Source organism: Pholcus phalangioides, unplaced genomic scaffold, assembly GCF_987345545.1.
Source record: "Pholcus phalangioides strain wild (caught in Gottingen) unplaced genomic scaffold, Ppha-v1.0 ptg000008l_1, whole genome shotgun sequence".
Classification (NCBI taxonomy): Eukaryota; Metazoa; Arthropoda; class Arachnida; order Araneae; family Pholcidae; genus Pholcus; species Pholcus phalangioides.
In genome coordinates, this window is record NW_028301601.1 from 56933259 (window position 1) to 56952972 (window position 19714).

Here is a 19714-nt window from a genome sequence, read left to right on the forward strand (position 1 = left end):
CGAGCTTGAACTGTGTCCTGGGTTACTCAAGTGCTCTGCAAATATTCCGTGGATCACTTAAGTGATCTTTAAATGTGCTGCGGGGTCCTTCAAGTAATATGGAAATTTGCTGCTGACCACTCAAGTCAAGGGTCTTCAACCTATGTCTAGCGGGCCAAATGTGGCCCTCCGAGCTTTTTGCTGTGACCCACCGACCATTTTTTAAAAATAGCTGCTTTACAAAGGAAAACGATTGAATTCCAAAAAAAGAAGTTAAAAGAGCTCTGGCCACTGAAATCTGTACTGCCGTATAAGGAACTGCGAGATACTTTCCAGACTCAATGGTAATGCTGTGCATTTGATGCATGAATTAAAAGGGCTGTCGTGACGAATTCGGGGGGGACCCTGAGCCAAAATAATTTTTGACAAAATAATTTTTGAAGCCTTTGATTTCATATAGGCCGCATATTTCAAGAGGCCGAATTCGGCATCCAAAAGGTATGCATAATTACAGAATTTACAGAAATGATAAGAAACTAATCTTAATGAAAGAAATAATTTCATAATTGGATGATAATCTTTGATCATGATCTTTGACATGAAATCAATACGCTTTCTGGATATTATGCCGAGGTAAATAGGAAGTTGCTTCCGGTGGAGAGAAACAACACTATTTTCCTGTTCACCTCGGCATAATATCCAGAAAGCCCATTGATTTCTACTTCAAAATTATTAAAAAAACAATTTCATAATTGATGAAAATTTATAATTAATGAAAAAAATAGTAACATAATTACTGAAAGAGATAATTGCAAAACTACTGACATGAAATTGCAGAGCTTCTGATATAAACAATTTCAGAATTAATATAGAAATGTTCTCTCCACTTGTTAATATAAGATTCATTGAAAGACTGGTTATTTGAGGAGATGAAGATTCCGAAGGAAGAAAATTCATCACTGCCCCCACGGGGACTCGAATCCCGGTCTCTCGCTTGCCGGACGAGTGCTCTACCTTCTAAGCTATGGAAGCAGATAGAATATTTCAGCCGGTGAGAGCGCCAGTGCAACTTGTGCACAAAACAGGCATAACTCGGACAACAGGAATTCGTCAGGATTACACATCTACACACACACGATACGTTCCTGCATGTAACCAATTCGTTTGAAATTCCTCAGTGGTATGTTTGCAAGGCTCGTGTACGGTTGGTAGTAGTAGTATGACTTGACCCGTGGGATGTATAGAAAGTTTCAATCTAATCTGCAATGTCTGAAAAGTTGGAGACCCCTACGCTATAGAATAGACACATTAGCACTCACGCATTCTTTGACAAATATATTGGCATGCTCTATAACTGCTACTACGTTCCCATAAAGTATGAGCACCCTGCGTGCACTGCCATAGAACTTTTTTAACATTTGTAATAAGTCAGTTGAACTTGGGGAAACGTCGAGATTCATTAGCGACACCTACCGAAAGCCCTAAACACATACAAATACTTTTACGAAAAGTAATTAACGAGTACAACTCGAAGTACTACCAGAAAGTTGATAATCGATTCCTAGCATGCACGAATGCATAATTAGTTTCCTACATGGATAGAAATGGTTTTGTTTTTCAGAAGTTAATTAAATGCCCTTTATAAACAGTCCGAACAACCGTTTCTGTTACGAAAACGAATGGAAAAGATTCATCTCCCCGCGGGTTAGAATGGTCTTGAAACATGTCAAAAAAATCATTTTTCTCTCTCTCTCGCTTTCTATTCACAACTAGTGCGTAAATGAAGGAGCTTCTTGTCCAACACTCAATCACGTGTGTTCCAAGATTTTTTCTGACGTTAAGTATACAGAAAATAGGCAAATTGGATATCCCTTTTGACCCTTTTTTTTTGTGTGTGTGTGTGCGAACACGTCCATTGCAGGGAGTGGCACGAGCAGAAAAAAATGTATAAATTGATTGCGTTAACGCCTCTCCCAGCGTGAGCCATGACGATGCCTCTGGAGCTTGTCGTCAATCATTTTCTTTTCTTGAAACTGGTCCATTGAAGTTGCAATTGTCTTGTCACGGTCCCGATATGATACGTAACATTACGCTCGCTTCGAGGCGCGATTCGATGCGATCAAATCTCGTCACGTTCTTAAATACGGTGGAGAATTTTAAGAAGGAATGATCACATCTTTCGATGTAAAGAGGGAATAAAATTGTTGCAATGTCTTACTACGAACTCATCGAATCTAATGAATACAACTTATTGCATTAACATTTTAGTGATAAGCAAATTTAGGATTAAGAATGAGTTCAAATACAAATTTTGTTATCTGTATTTGCAAGTAATCTATACTCACTCTCAGTCTACAAAAAATGCACTATTAAAGACACTACGAGGGGATCAGCGATGGAATTTTCATGGTTCAACCCTGATTTTCAACTCGGTTCGGAGTACGCAACCCTTCCCCCCATTACCAATACCATATTTCATTGCGACGTCCAGTGGCCGATTGATGCCAATTATTTCTTCAACTCATCCGTCAATTCAGAAGCGCTCCCATGCACAACAAATTAGAAATGAAAATTGTCCTGGTGGCCAACATAAGGATTACGGGGAGCGAGCAGCATGATGCTCGTCCACCACCGCGACGGCTGGCGTCAGGTCCGCCGGTTCGATCCTAGGGATTGGAAAAGTTTCTTCCCTGTTGGACCTGAGGCCACCATCGATTGTCGGCGCATTCTCAATACGCCCTCTCTGTAAATCCAACTCCGTGCTCAAGACGAGGGCAGAAGTACAAGATGACTTTCCTTAAAAGCAGGGGGGGGGGGGTCTTCAACCGTTTGTGTTTCATGGACCCTCTCATTGCCGATGAGATGGAGACAACGGACTCCCCCACAGAACGATATTTAGCACATTAGCTCATAGATCCCATCCCTGAAGACTATTCAACGAACCCCAAGCGGTTCGTAGACTTTTGGAGGGGGGCATTCAAGTATTACGTCAGCAGATTTTTAGCCTTTTTTGTCCTCCCCACCCGGGCTCCTTGTCAGTAAAAGCCAGCAAAACTCTGACCCCACTCCTCCCTCTTGTCAGCAAAATTTCGTCAGCTCTGTCTTCCACCTCCTAACGCATATTCGGATCAGAGACGTACGCAGGAGCAAAAAGGAAAAAAAAAACCCTCAAAATGTTATTATTATAATCAATTTCTGTAAATTTCAATGCTGCTTGAAGGCTAAGAACTCAAAATGTTTCTTTAAGAAGTTCATCGCCACCCTCCTCCAAGCCTTTTGTGCCCTCCCCCCCCCCCCCGATCCCACGTAAGCCTCTGATTGAGATTGCCCTTCGAGAATATACATAGGGCGGTAGGGTAAAAGTAGACGATTAGGTGCTCTCATAGCAGTAACTATTTTTCAAACATTCGGATAAGTCAAATTTCTGGACGTAAACACGTCATTTTCAGATGCTGTTTTCTTGTACGGAAGAGTGATGACAATTGCATTTCCGATAGAGCACGATCGATTAATCAATTACTCCGGGAAGGAATCGAAAATATGCTAAACCCGATTCCAAAAGTGTTTTTCTTTATCTCTGTTTGCTCTTCACCATCTTCTTCTTCTCCTTCTCCGAAGATGGTAATAATAATAAGAGGGGATGAGCACACACACATGTGTATACAGAAGAACAAACTCGTGTGTTTCACGCTAATTGACTTCTTCCTGCTCAACGTATATCTTGGTAAAAGCCAGCGTCACAGTAGTAGTAATAGTAGCTGTAGTATATAAACACCACCCCTTTCTTTTCTTCTGTGTTTTACTTATCTTTTACACTTCCTTTTTCTTATCTTTTTCTTTTCATTTCGTTTGTTCTTTTTTCTCTTCTGTCTTCGTCTTGCGACCTTGGACTTAAAGTGACGTCAGAGAGATGTTTCTTTTTTCCACGTCCCGTTCAGGCAACACAGAAAAAGGAGGAACCCAAATCGAACTTTGTATGTGTTATAAACGGGAGAGGTTGTGTGTGTTCTTGAAGACGGAGAACACATGGGATGCGTGTTATATACAGTTTCATACCGTCCGCGACTTTGCCAAGGCTATTTCTTCACGATAAGAATCGAATGACTGCTGATGATGACGTTATAACGGTTTCGGGAATATGATTCAGAGGTTTCCGTTTGCCATTATAACCAGAAAACAAGGACGTGAGTTTTTGTCTATTTCGGAAGGTGCCATCGACCTTTCTGTGATAGAGGTTGGTAAACCTCATCTATCATCATCGATAACAAACTCATGTAAAGTTTGATTTTGTCCTTTCGTGAAGAATAGCGTTAGAACAGGCGTTTTCAACCTGTTCCTGACTTCAGCACCCAATTATGTACTTGATCAGTATCCCTTAAAAAACAAGCTGTTCAGGTTTCATTCAAGGATTACAAGTAAATGTGCTGATTTGATTTTGAGAATATGTGAGGGTAACTGTATGGATCCCCTTTTACTGATGCTGAGTGTAGACGTTGCCGACAGACTTGGACCGTCTCAAATCAGTATCATGAGTCATAGGGGAAAGTGATTCTCTAGGGTCCTGCTACCAGGCAGGATCACCAGTCTGGCTCTTAACATAACTTCAACTTAATTTTTAGAGCTTTGTGCACCTGAGGGCCTCTGGGAAACATGCATGTCTCAAAAGAGCCCTGCCAGTGCCACAAAAAATTTCACACTTCGAACTAGCGTGAGTACAAGGAAAGTAAATGGTAAAACAAAATTTTTAATCAACGGCAATAGCAGCTAGTTGCAGTGGTATCTTTCGGCTTTTTTTTTGATGGATTGTCACCAGGGCTGCAACTTTATACTCCGTCTGCTAGGACAAGCTCCTATTTTCGCACCTTCTTCCTATTCAATATTGGAGGATAAGTTAATGGATCAATTTGACTCCCCCTCTGGTGCAGCGCTTGGGGCACCAGACCCACTTGCTTCCCACCTTTGTTGCAGCCCTGTTTGTCATTCTATATGCCTGGGTGACTAACTGAAGACACCCATTTACATAACAATCCACTCATTCAGCCAAAAATGAACACGTTGACACAACAGTCATTTCATTCATGTAGACATCGATTCATTTACGAAACAACGCCTTCACACAACAACAGCTGCATTAACATTCAAAAAACAGTATTTTTCAACCTTTCATATGGCAAATATTCCCTTAAAATGCTTAGAAGGCTTGCGTAATCCTTGAGATGGGTACGTACTGTTGACTACTCCCAGAAATGCTTCGTAAAAATGTCCTTACGTAGTTCTAGAAATGCGTAGAAAGTTCGCGTGCCCATAAAAAATGAGCGCGCTGTTAGACACTTGTAGGAAGCTTTGTACCGACTTCGTAAACTATAATTTGCAGTTTTTATTACATAACTCTTTTTCTCCACCATTGCTAATTATTTTTTACATTTTGCGCTGAGTGGCTCATCACGTATTCCCTGTGGGTACGCTTACTACAGGTTGACCACCACTGATTTTCACTTTCAGCAAGGCATGTTCAACGGCTCTAACAGTTCATTTTCACAAATAATATCATTTCAATGAATTGATTTAGTAAATAATTTATTTTGCTGAATACCAACGACAGAGTTTAATCATTCAAGGTGACCGCTTTATAACTTCGCCACACAGCCTCAAATAGTAAGATCTGTCACCCATACACCTCTGTGTCCAGGAAACCTTACGAGAGTTTTTAATGAAACTGACATTAATGGCCTCTTATGAAGCAGAATACTATTAATACCGTACTTCTATATTAATGTTATCCGAAAATATAATTTTGAAAAGTAATTTCACTTCTCACCAAAACATTAAGGGGTGTTTTTATAAAAAGAGATGTGTGTATTTTTTTAATCAGTGAGTAATAACTCTGTAAAAAAAATTCCTAAAACTTGAAAGAGTATTTTCACTCCTCAACGAAATTCTGAGTAAAATTGAATTTTGATGCGTGAGCATCTAGATGCGTATTGACGAAAACTGTTCTATGACAGATACCAATTTTAATATAACCGCAGGTGTCCAACTTAGACAGGTTCTACTGTACCATACAGTCTTGCGCCGCTGGACGGGCAATTTAATAAAAAAAAAACCCTGTGCAGAGCGTCTTGGATTTGAATAACCAAATTTTTTTCAACACATTTTTATTTCCTTAGGGAGTAGGGTTCGAAATTTTTTACAAGAATTTTGAGTTGTTTAAGAAGTGACCTCGACCCATTGAACAGAAACGATGCCCACGTGTGTCTTGGATAATAGTTAATCTCTGAACAAAGAGTAATAGGCTAGACAATTCACGTTTCTCAAAAAAAAATCTCTGCCTTAAAGGTGAATTCTCCCAAATACACACATACCGTGATATTAAAATAATAAGATAAACCTTTGACGTGTATATCAGCCTCAAGCATTTGCTAATATCTAATTAGTTGGAGAGAAGAAAAAGAAAAACACACCAAAAAATCCGATCTTTTGACCCTTGCTTAAGAGAAAGTCTCTCCCTCGAAACACGGAAACCTATTTCTTTTACTATACAGGCTTGCATTTTTTTTATTACTATTATCATTATTACTACAGCAGTGTCTGGTTTTATAGATGCCGGTTTGGTCCACGAGATAGCAAGGACATTTTACCAAAATGATGTATACTATTCCATGCGAGAAAGTCATGCTTAAAAGTCGGTTTTCTTCTTTTCACGGGCTTGTCTCACTGACAGGCACACACAAGAAAAGCAAGAAGTGAAATAGCATGGTAATTTTCTTCAATTACAAATAAGCTTTACAAAATGTCAGAGCAAGAAATAAAAAAAACAAAAAAAAACTAAGTAGTAAAAATAAGAAAAGAAAGTAACGAAACATAAAAAGTGTCTGAAAAAGCCAAGGTCGCCAATACTCTTATAGATGGGATTTTCATACACACAAAGACTTCCAGCTGTGGTTTTCACACAGTACTATTCACTCACTTGCTTACTACCCGCAATAAAATGGGGGAATGGCGTAGAAATTTAATTTTTGGTTTTGGGATTGAGATTTTAAGCCTCTGTTGGGCAAAGATCGCGTATTGATTGATGACAATTGCGGATAATTCCCCACAGGTTTATCCAGCAAAATATCGGCATCTAAAGTGTTATAGGGTTTTTCAAGATGAAACTTGTCGCACGAAGCTGTTCGTTTCGTGGCAGATCGTGCTCTCAGTCAGGAGCAGAGATTTCCAATATTTCAATTCGCATGGAACCATCTATAATATAGATATTCTTAATGCAGCACTAACGAAAACATCTTGAAGCTTCTGATACTGTAGAGATCTAGTTGGAAACCCGTGGTGCGAAACCAATCAAAAGTGAAATCCGTAGCAGAACGCACGAGTCCAGAGAATATATTGTAATGATGTAGACACCGTCCCAAACAGGCAGGACACGATGAATATACAGGATTTCACCTCCTCCTCCGCCTCCTAACCAAAACATGGCCCGCCGTAAATATATAGGGTTCATAGCAAAAAGTCTGCTTAATCATTTCCTGACTCTTCTTGACCAAAAGTGAAAAAAAGTTCCCTGTCATCTTCCAGAGTAAAACTATTTTACTTTTTCCCTGACTTTCGCTCAATGTTTGACATTTTGTGACTTTCCCTGACCATTTTCCATTTCTCTGACCGCTGAGAACCCTGATATGGTAGAAGCAGCCAAGGCCTGATCTATTGGGTTGTTCAACTGAATCAATTTATTAATTATGGTTGGGATCTTCATAATTTTTCGTCACGAGACAACGAATGCCAACCATCAGAATGCCTATTATCATTAATCCCGAATACAAATTAGCTAGCAGTTCTACTCGGATATCGGTATGAGCACAAAATCAAATACATACATCGAGCACTATTCAGTGCTTTAGGGAGCAGCATGACGGTGCTCCGGGCAACTAATCGAAAATTGACGTGTGATTAGGGAAATCTGAAAGATCGTCAATATTTGCTCAAAATCGAAGAAAAATGTATTGTGAAGAGCGAAACTTTTCAGACCAGTATAAAAATCGATGATGTTATATAGTAATTGTTTGAATACAACGCTGAAATAATTGTTAAAAAGAAGAGAATGTTGAAGAAAAATGATTCAAAAGTTGAGAAAATAATTTTTTTTTATAATTTAAGAGAAAATAATAGTTTTTAAAGTCAAGAAATATTTGGCAATTTTTTGAGGGTTTATGGGATATTGTAAAAATTTTATGAACTAACTAATCTGACAAAATAATACATATATCTGTCTAAAATTGTAATGGGCAGTAAATTGGCCAACTGCGATATAACCGGAGTTAGTATGTAATAATGATAAAAGAAAAGTGTCCAAAATTATACTTCTAAGGATATCCATCAACGTAATATTAATAACCATCGAAATAACTACAATTTTGTTCTCTCGAAGAAACAACGCAATTCCTAAAGTGGTGTCACGTACAAAGCGGGGAAAAACCTGGTTATTTTGTAACGAAATTAAAACCCTGTTTTACGTTTTGCGGACCGTAATTTCAGTTAGGTAAATACGCCTCCGGTCAAAAGCAGAAAACGAAAATGAAGTACGTAGTAAGATTCCATTAAATTCCTGGAAATCAGAGAAAAAAAATATATATAGTCTCTCAAGATCTCATCAGTTAGGGCTACCATCATCTTCATTCACGTTATCTCTTGAATAAATAGAATGTATTTTTTTTTTCTTTTTCTAAGAAGGATATCGCATAGAGGCGCACGGCCCCAGCCTCAGTGGGAAATAAAAAAATAACAAGAAAAACCCTCGTTGACAGAACAAGGTCAAGGACGTCTTAACAAATCACAGAGATGTAATAATAAAACAAGCCTGAAAATGAAGAGCTCAAGTTTATAAAAATGATGGAAATTTACATTTTGAGGATGTTTGAGGACACGAATATACTTTCTCTTTTCTCGCGCATTTCTTTTATAACGCTACATGAATGTGCTTATGTAACTTGCACATTTATTTTTACACGAACACGTGCATGGGAACTTTTTAATCTCGATACCATGGACGCAGATAATTTTTAGTTTTGTGAGTTGCTCAATCCTATATTCTTCAACAAAAAAATTTTGCGCATGGTATTTTTGGGGTTTGTTGTACAACGTTCTCCGAAAATGTAGGATCCATATTGCCGGACATTGAGAAAGTTTTGAGAACATTGTTAAATTTACTGTTCGAGAACATTGTTAAATTTACTGTTCGAGAACATTGTTAAATTTACTGTTCGAGAACATTGTTAAATTTACTGTTCGAGAACATTGTTAAATTTACTGTTTGAGGACATTATTTTAAATTTACTGTTTGAGGACATTATTTTAAATTTACTGTTTGAGGACATTATTTTGAATTTACTGTTTGAAGACATTATTTTAAATTTACTGTTTGAGGACATTAAATTGCTATTTGAGGACATTGCTAAATGCATTGTTATAAAGCATAATTTTGAGGACATTATTGTGAAGTCATTGCTTTGAGGATATTATTGTGAATTCATTGCTTCGAGGATATTGTTGTGAAGTTATTGCTTTGAGAACATTGTTGTAAAGTTATTGCTTTGGGAAAATTGTTGTAAAATTATTTTTTTTAACATTGTTGCAAAATTATTTTTTAACATTGTTGTAAAATTATTTTTTTTAACATTGTTGCAAAATTATTTTTTTAACATTGTTGTAAAATTATTTTGTGACATTGTTAGGAATTATGTTATTGTTGTGAATTAGTTTTTTAACATTGTTGGAAAAATTATTGTTTCAGAAAATTTTTTTGTAAAATTTTCTCAGAAAGTTGATGAGAAGTATTATTACTTTCAAATAATTCTTTCGAAAACAATGATGAATTTATTAGTGAATTGCAGTGAAATTGCGGTTGAAAAAAATCGGTTTCATGAACATTTTCGAATTTGAAATTTTGAGGCATTTCCTCAGTTTATTTTTTTGAGAGTATTTTTCGATTCATTGACAGTATTGCTCAATTCATTTTTTAAGGGCATTGCTCAATTTATTGTTCAGGGACATTCCTAAATTAATTGCTTGAGGGCTTCCTAAATTTGTTTTTATGAACCACGATGTTTAGAAAACATCGTTGAATTCATTATTTTCAGAACATTCAGGAATTCATTGTTCTAAAAACATTGGTGAATTTATTGTATGGAGCCATTGTTTGGAAAACATTATCGAGGTACGGTTTAGAACTATTATTGAATTTATTGTTTTAAATCCATTGTTGAAATTATTGTTTTAAGCTCATTGTTGAAATTATTGTTTTAAATTCATTGTTGAAATTATTGTTTTAACCTCATTGTTGAAATTATTGTTTTAAATTCATTGTTGAAATTATTGTTTTAACCTCATTGTTGAAATAATTGTTTTAAATTCATTCTTGAAATTATTGTTTTAAGCTCATTGTTGAAATAATTGTTTTAAATTAATTATTGAAATTATTGTTTAGATTCATGGTTTTTGAAAACGTTGTTGACATTATTGTTTTGAGGACATTGTTGAATATATTGTTTGAATGTATTGTCCAAATGATTTATTATCTGAAATCACGAAAATACCTTTTCTTCGCAATAAAATGCATTAAAAAATTTCGAAATCTTTTTTTTCTCCTAACTGTCCTTTCAAAACGAACCTTTGAACCGATAATGATGGTGAAATAGCGTTGGAAAGGATAGGAATGAGTAAAACTCAACTCCGAAAATCCAAACTGATAAGATTAAAAACACTTATCACTGCTTATCGTTTCTGTGGAGAGAACCAAAAAAAAAAAAAAAAAGAAAAAACCTTGTCTGAAGCGTTGTTTTGCTTTCACGGACGTCAGTCCCATGCGTTTATTGGGAGAAATGACAAGTAAAATCAAGGGATCACATCTCCGAACAGGGAGTTTTAGTCCTGGAACTTTGATGGGTTCCGAAGCGTGATGTTTTATCGGCTTTTTTTAAAACAGTGAGTTTTAAATGTAAAAAAAAAAAAAAAATTATTATACCCTCGACTAGATCCTCTCAATTTTCCTCGTGTGAGGAATTTTTTTAAACACTAGAGGGGATTGTGTTTAAAAACACTCGCAAACTACTCGAATATTGTTTTTTTAGGTCTAACGGCGGTGTTATATCGATGTTTCAGACAGTACAGTAATACCTCGGTTTCGGTTTCCGTCGGTACTTCCCGTATTAAATTTGTCTCGGTTTTTCGTCGGTTGCCCCGGATTTCGTCAGCGTGCTCACGTGACCTTGTTGCTAATTTTCGTTCTCCTGTTCGGTGTGGCGTTGTTTCTCGTTGTCTCACCCCGCGCGTCTAGACAAACATTGCCATGGGACTGAAGAAAGTTTCCAGCAGCCCTTCGAAGAATAAGGCTGCTGCAACTTGTTTAATGACAATGTCTTGCCTCATTTTAGGCAAATCTTAAAGAGGCGGCAGAAACAGACCCCTTTGGATAGCTTTCTTGTGCGTCATTGGTCCACTGACTCTGAAGCTGGTCCTAGTGCCGAAAGACCAAGAAGGGAAGTGATTCCAGATAATGCCTTGATACCTAAGATCTTTATGGGAGGGGGATTCCCCTTCCAAACAATAATACATGCTCCTCTCTCTCCATCTTCCATACGCCAAGAAGAGTCTTCAGAAAGGTATAAGAATGTAAATGCCATCTTAAATATTCATATATTGAGGAAATGTTCATCAATGATGTAATGGCAACTTAAATGTTCTTTACATTCATTTTTTTCTTTCATATTTATTTTATATATATTTCTTATTAATTTTTATTATTAAACACTATATTCATTCTCTATAAAATGTTTTTTTTGTTATTTTATAATGTCTAGAACGAATTAATTGGATTTACATTGATTCATATGGAAATAATTATCTCGGTTTTCGTCGATTTCGGATTTCGCAGATTGTTTTTGAACGGATTATCGACGAAAACCGAGGTATCACTGTATTTGAAAAAAATTAATCTTGACTTTGATGGATGAGCCGTGGGAATTTAGAGCATTGTGAGGAATTCTGAAGTTAAAATTACGTTTAAATCAGCTATTGCGGCAGTCATTTTTCCTAAAGGTGTATCGTGGAACTTAGGGAGAATCTAACGCAGGGGTCAGGGGTCTTTAACCCATGGCCCGCGGGCCAAATGTGGCCCCTCTGAGCGTTTAGCCGTGTCCCGCCGACCAATTTGAGAAAATAGCTACTTCATATAGACTTTCCAGGTCGATAGTAATACTGTGCATTAGATGAGTAAAAGAGCCGTCGTAATGAATTCTGGAGCAATGAGCTATAAAAGTCTTTGAGGTCCTATTTATGATTTCCTATGAGCTAAATATTTCTCGAGCGGCAAAATTCAGCATCCAAAAGGAAAACAATTACAGAATTTACGGAAATGCTGAAAAACACCTCAATTAATGAAAGAAACAATTTTAGAATTATTCAAAAAAAAAAAATTCATAATTGATGAAAATTTATAATTAATGGAAAAATGGGTGAAATGGTTACAGAATTTCTGGAAGAAATAATTTCAGAACTACTGATGGGGGTAATTTCAGAATTATTGATTGCAATCAGCACACACACCACATTCTTTACTCCTATCAAATCAGTACTCAATACTTATTACTGAGCAATTTAGAAGAAACTCGAGAATTCTCGCTCCGGAAAACTTCGATGAATATACAGCAGGGATAGAGATTAAGGATAACTTTTGGGTATACTGAAGACCCCTTGTGTTAATGAGATCAAGTTCACAGATGACTTTACAGCATAATATTTGGTTTTTAATGAGATAAAAGCAATGACTCTCAACGGTTCTCTCATCCAAGCTCACAGAACCACTGATTTTAGAGAGTCCTCTCAAGGCTTTCAGGAGATTTCATGGAGTCCTCCTCAGCCTATAAGGATGCCCAAGAGCATGGGACTGACGGGCTCCAGACCAGAGAGGGCCACAAGGACGATTTTCGTCATCCTTTTGCTTCTTACACCATAAATTCACTATTATAAAGGCCCGTAAAAAATCACAGTATAGGAGGCCGTGCTACAACATGGGAGGGTGCCCTAAGAGGTCCGTGGATTCTTGGTTAATAATCCCTGCTCGATATAGGATATCGTATCTCACAGTTTGACAATTACTGGTGTAAATAATTCGAAACACGAAAAATTTAAATGATCATTATATTTATATTATACGAATGATTATTTTTCTGGCGATTTGTCTGTTATGGCTCCAGAATTTTTATTTGCTTTGGATGGGGTATCAGGTTTTTCAAGAATTAGGACTGTAGTAACACATAGGATGAAAACCCCTAATTTTTCTATGATTGATGATTATAATTTCCATACGATAGTTTATGAAAATCGTACTTCCAATATAGTGCTCGAAGAAACATGTCTTTCAACACCGAAGAATGTAGGTCCCTGCTGCAAGAATCAAGAAATGCATCGATGAATGCTCGATGTTGAAATCTCACGTACATTTCACTCAAAATGACTAAATGATTTAAACGATGGCTCTTTCCATTCTATATTTATCCGAAGTATTCCTGATCAATCTTCTCATATAAAATTCCATGTTGTATTAATACCATCTCGAAGAAATTGTTCTTCTTAAAGCAGTAAACTAAAAATCTGTTTTCTCCGACATGGAAGAATGATGACGGTAAATCGTGATCGACTTTCTCAAGTCAGTGTGTAAATCATCCGTCCCGAAACCCGTTCATGCGTCACTGAATCATTCAGTGAATCACTGAAACTGAACCATCCAGACGAGATCTTTATTAAATCATACTTTCATTTCACATTTTTTCGGAGACAGCGCGGGAAAGTTCTTCGCTTTTTTTTAGGTCAGTAGATACACATATTGGTTTCCAAAAAAAGCTAAATATAGTTCAACGAGTTTTTGATTTGAGTGAAATAGATCGCGAAAATCAACAAACATAAATAATATTTTATGATCGAATCTTTTAATTATGGGGGGAAGTATCACATAAATATGCATTTATATTGCGCTGTCTTTGGAATTGGCTGCCCATCTTTGTGTGATTGATGATTACACTTGAAAAAAATCAAGATATATTAATTTCAATGTATAATGCTTTTTGTGGTTTAAAGATAGAGAAAAAGATCGTACGCTCTCTCTGATCTAAAGATACGGTATTATTGACTTTTTAATTATGGACATTTACAAGAACAATCGTTCATGCAAAAGAGTTTATGGTTATTGAGAATATAATTCGAAAAAAATCATGTTATGAAGAACTTTGAAAAAAAATACACATAGATTTCCAGAATATTGTTTGAAAAAACTCATTGTTATCAAGAACATTGTTTGAAAAAACTCATTGTTATCAAGAACATTGTTTGAAAAAACTCATTGTTATCAAGAACATTGTTTGAAAAAACTCATTGTTATCAAGAACATTGTTTGAAAAAACTCATTGTTATCAAGAACATTGTTTGAAAAAACTCATTGTTATCAAGAACATTGTTTGAAAAAAAATGTTTTCGAGAACATTATTTGGAAAAAAAAAATTGTCTTGGAGATCGATTGTGTGTGTGTGTTAGGAAAGAAAATTTATTTTGAAAACGTTTGGAAAAAATAAATCACATTGATTTCGAGAACATTGTTTGAAAAAAAAAATGTTTTCGAAAGCATTGTTTGAAAAAGAGACGTGTGTTTGTTATAGAAATTACTTTCCCTCAAAGAATCTCTGAATATTTTTGTTCTCACATGGTTTGTAAATATTTGACTGTTAAAACATTGATTGAAGAAAAAATAATAATCCATTGCTTTCGAGAAAACTGTGTATAAGATTGTTGTTGGGAATATTGCCATAAAAACCATTATTTCTGGGATTTTGGAAAAAAAAGAGAATATTGTCAAACAATCATTGTTCAAGGACGTCCATTTAATATAACGTCATTTGAAAATCTCTGGTAGACATTGGTAAAACGTTGTTAGAAAATACAATTTTATCGCCAACACTGCTTTTAAAAGAATTTGCAGCTGTCGAGGTCATTGATGGAAGAAGAAATGTTAGGAACATTGCTTTAAATCTTGATCTAGATGTAACGAGAACACCATTACAAACCATCATCGTTACTGAAAACATAATGAAGAAATGACAACACTGACTTGATAAACTCCACCAAGTCAAAAGTTCGATCATTGCTTAATTAGCAGAGTAAGTTACACAGACCAACATTCTGAAAGAGTGGTGAAATCAGCTCGAATGGGATTCCGCATTTACATCAGATTGCATATAGTTTTCAGACTTCCACAACACAGAGCGATGAAACCAAAATTCCTGTTACAGCTTATCGGAAGGAAACGAATGGCAAAACAGAAATAAACAAATGAACTGGACTTTTATAGAGAGAGAGAGAGAAAGAAAAAGTGAACTCCTGAAACGGAAGGAAGTTGACACGACATGAGTTTTGGCGATTAGTAAAATCAGCAGCACATTTTGCCATGGGATAGAAACAAAACAAAACATGGAGATTAATCACCGGCTTGCTGTCGGTGTCTGTCACAAACAAATTGCAAATCACTCACTGATATTAACTTTCATTTTCCATATCTTTCCTCACGAATTCGAGTCAATCTTTTACACTGAAACGTACTATTATAGAGTTAATATTCAAGGAAAATTTATTGGTTTATATTTCTGAAACATTCGCGACATTTAAATTACCACTAGCTTTCATGAAATTATATAAATGATGAAACGTTGTATATTTTTAATAATTTTAACAACAAGAAACTTAATCCCATAAGAAATGATGTCGTTGTCCAAGGCTTCATCCATATTCACACACCGCCAGCTCCTCCGTACTTAGTTATAAAACGCGGGATAACCTCTATTAACACAAATAAATCATTGCCGATGCCGAAACGGGTTTTGGTTATTCCTTTATTTTACTAATGACCACGATGTAAGTTAGAACAATGGGTCATTCTAATAAGAAAAATAGGAGAGAGAAAGAAAAAGAAGCTATAACACGGTTTTAATTAGGCCCGAATCCGACGTGAGAAATTTAGGGCGATTGGTATTACAGCATTTAGGGAGTGGGATCTATTTTTTTTCTACATGGTGGCGAGAACTGCTGTTGTTGGTCTCAGCCTTGAAACTAACTTAGGCACCTCGTTGAATTCTACGGCTCTTTTTTTTTTATATAGGGTGTTTGTGTCGAAATTCTAGTTCCTATGGAAAACGGTTCGAAACTGCTTCCCAAACCCGACCTTCGCCGTTGGTTTTTTTTTTTTTTTCCGCTATCAGAGAGAAAGAATCACGCATGATTGACGACTGATGCAGTTAAATGACACTTATAGCTGGTCTGAGACATAAACTTCGAAGGTCATGTGATTGCCGATCTCGATATCGTGATGTAACACAAAAGAAAAGAAAAGCATGGATAGTGGTGACCATATGGATGTGTGTTCGATGCGGAAGCTATTTCTGAAGTGGATTCCATATTCCAATTTCATTTCCTTGTGGAGCTTCGGGATCATTATAATTTTGTTCGACGGGACAGGGTCAGCATATAAGTTATTCTAACTGGGTTGGCAAATGGACATTAGAGCTGTTGAAGTTTCTCACAATATTGAGCGTCTTTGCTGTACAAACTATCAATGTTAGGATCCAAGTGCAGAAATGCTGAGATATGTGCATAAAGACCCGATAGGTAACGTTTTATACTTTGACCGTTTGAAAAAAAAAAGCCTGAACTTCAACTTAGAAGGCTCTGGGCAAAACTGACATTGAAAGGGGGGGGGGGTCGTAAAAACTTATTAATTGGAGGGGGACTAAATTACGATAGCACTGGATGAATCTCTCACTTGCACATGCAGGAAATTAAGTTAACGTTAGTAATGACTTGGCCTACGTGGGAGAGACGTTGGATAAATGTCCAAAAATTTACATGCTCGACTTGAAATAATGCGTGTGATTATATTTACATCGGTATTTTATATGCTTCAGTCAGACATGGTGAGAAAAATACATGCTTGGTCAAAATTCTTACATGCTCCGGGAGATTTGTGTAGCACTAGCTTGTAGGTCTGTAGCCATGGAATGGGGAGGAGGGAGGGGGTTGTATAATATTTTAATATCAAATATATTTTTCAATACACAATTTTTGCATAACGAATTTACTGGAACAATTACTATGAAAAATATTGAAGTATGGACCAGCGAGATGCTGAACTAAGCGAACCGAGCACGATCATGCTCTGTCGCTATTGCGAAACAAGCTCAGTGCTTCGGAGGGCATGGTCATATTCATCACCAGAGATTGCATCAAATATCCATGTAGTTTTCAATCAAACTCGACAGACGCTGTTGTCAAGTGGCCCAATTTATTTACTGATTTGATTGCTCAGAAAAGTCAGGAACTTGTTGAAGTTCCTTCTGATTCATAGAGAATGCCGAACGCGCGGTGGTAAAGTTATAGGTGTCGTTATAGAGAAAATATTGACTGATAAAACACGTGTTTTTTGTATGCTTGAATATTGATTGATAAATCTACAAAAATTTTCATTCATCGTTCTTATTAGACTGGAATGAAACATGTATTAGAGCTATACATCAAAGTAATTGAAATAATTAACAATTTGACTTCTACGCAAAGTTGAAAGTTTGAATCAATATCATGTGATGGATGCAGTCGGTCCCGCTGAATCTGATGTCAACAGATATCCGATTAAGCGGGGAACAATTCGATTCCCATTTCACGACTCAGGTGTCGGGGGGGGGGGGGGATATGATCGAAGTGTTCAAAATTTTCAACGGCATGGACTATAAGTGATTAATTCATTGTCGATCAATTGCTTCGACAAGGAGACACCAGTATCGCGATTGGTAAGGGAAAATTCTAGATTGTGGTGTCGCTGGGAATATTTCTCTAATAGGGTTGTTAATAAATGGAATAGCTTACCCCCGGGGGTAGTAAATTCTACCACAATCGACACGTTTAAAAAGAAATACGATAAACATGTTGGAGTAAATCGAGAAGCTATCCATACTTAGAATAAGACAACCATAAGTATTCTTTATGGGCACATTGTGTAATATTTTATCGCGTATATATATTGTAATAATTGCATTTTTAATTGGGTTGCTGTATTTTAGAAATATATGACATCCATATTTGTGTTACGGCCATCTTTTTCTCAGCCATCTTGTTATGCATTTTGTCTGTAGTGGCGTTGTATCTGTATAGTTTGTATATTGAAATCTGATGAAAGATCAATATTCACAAAACTTATCTCGAAAATAAATCAGACGAATAAAAAATGAAATTACAATGATTACAATCTATAAAATTTTTACTTTTCATCGGGAAAGTTAGCGCCGCCTGTTGACTCAAATTGGACTAAATGTACGTTTTGAGAAGGCAACTTTAATATCTTGAGTAAAAAGTACCTACTCTCAAACGCATTTTTTTTTTAAATCTTAACTTATTAACATATCTTTCTATTTAATTCCAAAATGTCTCATTGAATAAAAACATTATGTGTGTAATGGTTGTTGTGCATTAAAAGTTTACGTGTTGGATTAAGCGGGGGAGAAGTCGTTGAAATTATCATATTAAGCAGGGAACGTTAACATCGTCTCTATGGGAGAAATGTTTGTGCTAGAGAATTTTATCAGTACAAGCGGGGTATCCGTTGTCCTACTTAAACGGGCGTACTATTGTTTTGACAGATGACATTAAAAATTTGTGCGATTGATTTCATTATTGAAGAATAACTAAATTAGAGGAAGGGGCTCAGCTATATTTCAACATGTCTGGCGTGAGGCTAAAAGCTCTGCCATATCTGGGCTGAATGATAGATTTTTTTGCCCCTGATTCCATTTCGAATGGGATATCTATGCATGTCACTGAAGCTTGTCAATTCGCGAATCGGCCGGCCCTTTCGCGACCTGATGAGACTTCTACGACACGGACCATAACATAACTTTTGAAGAAGACACCAAAAAAAAAATCAATAATCTCCAACTATTCAACAATAAAATTTCGTTTCCAAAGGCGCCAAAAGAATTAACCCTGCGCCGACGCCGCCGAAAGTACATAAATAACAAAACGCCTACTCACATGAGGAGAGAGAGAGAAAAAAAGATTAGTTCTTGGCACTCGGTGGCACGTGATCGTCCCGAACTGCCCTTTAATCAATTTTTAAGTAACGATATACTTCCAATCAAAACCATGATAATTAACGCTATTTCCAATCAAAATAAGATAAAAATTAATATAAAACTTACGATAACAATTCGCTGTTAAGACAACGTTAATTCCGACCCGGAGACGAGTCGTTTCTTCTACTTTCCAATTTTTAAATCCGTCCGTCACATAAAAAACCGAGTTAATTAATTAATTAACGAAAAGATACAGTTCTTCAGATACTAATCGTTATCTTGAGATCATTTCAAGATCGTATCCAAGTAAAATTCGTGCAAATATTACGAATATTTTAGAGCTTAAACGGTTTGTTTACATCCCGAATAAAGGCACTTCATAAAAAGCTCCAAAGAGGCAAAGAACAACAGAAACCCAGACGAGACGCAAACGTTTTTGCCGCGCTTTTGGCGAGGACTGAAAAAAAACTCGCCAATTTTTCATCGCCAAATTTGTTTCAAAATCGGAAGTATAAAAATATCTAATAAATATAAAATCTTGAATCTCTTTATTGAAAATGCGAGGAACTGAACTCGTCATTTTA

At 36.3% G+C, this 19714-nt stretch overlaps 1 protein-coding gene across 4 annotated transcripts in view; it reads right to left on the reverse strand.

Annotated features, from left to right (window-relative positions):
- Window positions 1–19714, reverse strand: part of LOC149084585 (ETS homologous factor-like) — a 138635-nt gene that overhangs the window by 69841 nt on the left and 49080 nt on the right. The window contains exon 1 of one of the 4 annotated variants that reach the window (XM_089235008.1): window positions 19257–19539. The exons of 2 other annotated variants lie outside the window; for them this stretch is intronic. The gene's annotated coding sequence lies outside the window, so the exon portion shown is untranslated. Of the gene's footprint in view, window positions 1–19256; window positions 19540–19714 lie in introns of those variants that run through there. One more of the 4 variants, XM_089235007.1, reaches the window with a different exon arrangement.